The 4,403-nt window shown below is 37.2% G+C and overlaps 1 pseudogene; it reads right to left on the reverse strand.

Moving 5' to 3' along the window:
* Positions 1–414: 414 nt before the first annotated feature.
* LOC104853244 lies at positions 415–995 on the reverse strand (annotated as a pseudogene).
* Positions 996–4,403: the final 3,408 nt, after the last annotated feature.

Here is a 4,403-nt window from a genome sequence, read left to right on the forward strand (position 1 = left end):
TACCTAAGGGTTTGACTTTCCCTACCCTCTTTTTTTCTCTCTCTCTTTTTTTCTTTCTTTTTTTTTTTTTTTTTTTTTTTTTTTTTTTTTTTTGTACTGGGGATTGAACTTGGAACTCGGGTCCTTGTGCTTGCAAGGCAGGCACTGGAACCACTGAGCTCAATCCCCAGCCCTCTCATTTCAATTTTAATAAGACACTACTAAATGTCACTGAATGGGGAGATGCCCTGCTATTGGAGCATCATACATTATCAGATGGTCTACCCCATGGCACAGCTCAGGCCATTACTACCAGTGGAAAAGATGAGAGTGTTTTCCCAACTCCTACAGGAAAGGAATGTATTGCCCCATACATCTTGTGTTTAAAGCATGAAAAAAGATTAAAAAAGAGCTTTTCTTCTCATGGCTCAATGCTCAATTTTGCTTAGAGAAATATTCTTTGCTCTTCTGGACATCAGGCTTGGTAGTATCCCTGACAGGTTTCCACCAAGCTGGGCACACTTCCTCGTGTTTGTCAGTGCAATGGAAGGCCTGAATGAGTCTCAGGAAGGCCATTTACTGTGATCTACCAAAGGATGCCCTTATCACCTTATTGTCAGTGATAAAGAGGACTCTGAATGAGATGCCTTCATGAGACTTTAAGACCCCAAAATCTTTAGCAATGATGTACTTGGGATCTGATACCAGAGGAGTGTTCAAAGGCCCCAATCCTCCTTGTTTCCTCACTGTGTTGATCCATGGAGATGACAGAAGCTAGAATCCACAGAAGCACCCATCTCTTGGCAGTTAAGTTTCTTAAATTCTTTGGCACTGTCCCTGAAAGCAATTGGCTCTATGGGGCACACAAAGGTGAAGTCAAGAGAGTAGAAGAAGAGCATAATATATTTTCCTTTGTAGTCAGACAAACTGATATATCTGAACTGAATATCTGGCATAACAGGTGTGGCTTTAAAGCTGGGGGTAGAGTGCCCAATATTGGCATTTCCAGAAGACATCTTGTTATCAGCAGTTTCTATAGCGAGATCTCCTAACCACAGGGAACTCACACCAGGGAGGAAGAGGACACTGTACTTGGTAAGTTGGAGGGATCACCACCTCTCATTGGACCCTGGACTATCTTCAGGGGAATGGCAGCTGCAACCTGCAGTAGGACCTTGCAGAGCTCAACCCTGTGGGAGGTCAGGGAGCTCAAATTGGGTCTTGAAACCAGAAGTCAACCTGAATCTCAGGGGTTTGCTACTGCTTTCTGAGACTAATTGACCTAGATCTGCTCACTGTTGCCCATGTTATCTATTGTGACAGAATAGACATACCCTGAAGGAGGCCCTTCACTTTTACTTTTTCTCTTTAAAATGATTTTTTCTTTGCTCTCATTTTCAATTTTTATTTTTCTACTCTTCTCAATTTTTTTCTTTTTCTTTCTTCTTTTTTTAAATTTTCTTTCTCTCACTCTCTTGCTCTCCCACATTATTCTTCATCTCCCTTTTTGTTCTTATTCCTGCCCTAATTCAGGTGTCTTCTTTCTTCTTATTTTCTTCTCTCTTTTTCCTTCTCTCAATTGTCATTATTTTCAAATGAAAGTGAATACACTTTCTAGATTCCCTATTGCTATTAGGTTATTCTTTTCTTGTCTTTTTTCTTTCATTCTGACTTTTCCTCTTACCTTCAACAGTTTCCTAGAGTTTGTGTGATCTTCCTGTATCCTCTGTCCTTACTTCTAACCTTTCCATATCCTTCTACCTATCTATCCCTCTCTCCCCAACTCCTTCCAAGTCCCCATCCTGAAGGGTAAAGTTGCTATATTGAAGAGTTAATTCACTGTAAACCTATTTGGGGCTGTTCCTCAACATTTATTTAATGCACATGGTTAAAGGGAATAGAGTAATAACTACCATAAATTGTCATTTTTTTATGCTGTGCTTGATGCTATTGTGTTGCTGAGTGTGTCACTTGGGCTACGATGTTGTGATTGGTCTAATCAGTTATCCTTCCTAGTATAATGAAAAGAGATTGTCTCAGAGCCATTAGAGACTCAAAGCCCGAAGACCAGCTATACCAGAAAGATCAAAGTATTAACCTAGAATTAGTCCAAGGACAGTGCCAACATCAAAAGCAGAAATGAATAGACATTCAAGCAAGGCACAAACACAGACTTCCAGCTAACCAAAGGCAAATTCTGTGGGAAATGAGGTGGAACATTCTGGTAATCAACCACCTGGACACCCTGAACTGACGGCACAGGAAGCAACAAAACAGATAAATGAGGGTCAAAAAATTCAAAACATAAATAATTTTCCAGATAACTACAGAGATGGTGAAGAGAATGAAAGACATGATTAGAGACTCTAGAACAGAAACACATTTTTTTAAAAATGGATGAACTTAAGACAAGGATATAAGCCATGAATGCCCAACATAGGAAAGAAATGAAATCCTTGAAACAGATTTAAACAGATGTCCAAGAGATTAAAAACTCTATTGATAGTATGCACAACAGACTGAGTCAATCAAAGACAGAATATCAGATATAGAAGAAAGGATGGTGGTGAGTGACTATGAAAAGATAAATCTCTTAAAATAGTAAGGGACATGAGAAATCAATCAAACAGCTCCTAGATGACACAAAGAAGACTAATATGACACTGATAGCAGTCCATGAAGTAGCAGAAGAAAGTCCAAATGACATAAAAAACTGTTCACAGAATTAATGACAGAAAACTGCCTAAACAGAGCAAAAGAATTTGACATACAGATAAGTGAGGCATATAGGACTCCACCTAGCTTAGATAAAAAAAATTACACCTAAACATATAACAATCAAGATCCCAGAAACCCTACAGAAGAACAAAATACTACAAGCAGTTAGAGAAAAGAAATAAATCACATGCAAAGGAATTCCCATCAAAATCACACCAGGCTTTTCAACACAAACCCTCAAGTTAAGGAGAGCCTGGAATGAGATATTTTAAGACCCGAAAAAAAAAAAAAGAAAAGAAAAAAAGACTCCAATTTAAACTGATGTATCCTGCCAAACTATCTTTTTAAATTGATGATGAAATAAGATACTTCCATGACAAAGAACACCTAAGAAACTCCATGAATACCAAACCAGCATTCTAAACAATATCCTAGAAAAAACAATACAGGTCACAACTCCATGAGGCCCAATGGAGCAAATCAATCAGGCAAGGCAAGAAATTAAAGGAGGGGATTAAAAAGAGCCCACAACAGTAAAATAACATGAAAATTATAGGTCAATGCATATCAGTTATAATCATCAATATTAATGACTTCAATTCACCAATCAAAATAAATAGACTGGCAGAATGGATTAAGAAGCAAAATCCAACAATGTAACATATACAAGAAACATACCTAGTTCAAAAAGAAACTGATAACCTGAAAGTAAAATGAGGGAAAAAGTTCTCCATGTGAGAGGAACCTAGAATAAAGCAGGAGTAGCTATCTTTTCTGTAGAGAAAGCAAATTTCAAACCAAAACTAATTAAGAGATGCAAAGAAGGTCACTACATGCCTGTAAAGGGAACAATCCAAGAGGAAGAAATGACAATCATAAATTTGATGTAAATATACATCAAATATTAATGCCCCCAACTATACAAAACAAATATTAAAGTACATGAAAAAACAAATAATCACTAATACAATTGAAGAGGGGGACCTCAATACCCACTGTCACAAAGAGATAATCTCAACAAAAATTCAGCAACAAAATACTAGAGCTTAACCAAGCTTTGGAGAAAATTTACTAATAGGTGTCAACAAAGTATTCCACCTTACAAAATCTGAATAAACATTCTTTTTGGCTGCACATGGGTCTTTCTCCAAAATAGACCATAAACTAGCTCATAGAACACGTTTAAGTAAATGCAAGAGAAGTGAACTGATCCCATGTATATAATCAGATCATTGTGCAATTAAACTGGAGATTGATAGCATAAGAAACTGCAAGAACTTGGGCCCAGGATTTGACTCTGTGGTCCTACTGCCTACCTTGCAAGTGCAAGGGCCTGAGTTTGATCCCCAGTACCAATGAAAGAAAAAGAAAAGAAACTGCAAGAACTTTACACACATATGGAAATTGAATAAAACTCTCCTGAACCATCAATGGGTCATACAGGAAATTAAAGAAGAAATTAGACAGTTTCTACAATTAAATGATAATGCCAATACAACATACAGGAATCTGTGGGACACAGTGAAAGCAGTTCTACAAAGGAAATTCAGAGCAGTAAATTCCAGTACTAGGAAAATACAGCAAGCTCAAATAAACAACTTAATACTGAATCTTAAGTTCCTAGAAAAAGAAGAGCAAAACAAACTCAAAGCTTATAAAAGGGAATAAATTATACATATCAAGAAGAAATTAATACAATGGAGACT

This window comes from Fukomys damarensis, unplaced genomic scaffold (assembly GCF_012274545.1).
Source record: "Fukomys damarensis isolate Sample0158 unplaced genomic scaffold, DMR_v1.0_HiC HiC_scaffold_5, whole genome shotgun sequence".
NCBI lineage: Eukaryota > Metazoa > Chordata > Mammalia > Rodentia > Bathyergidae > Fukomys > Fukomys damarensis.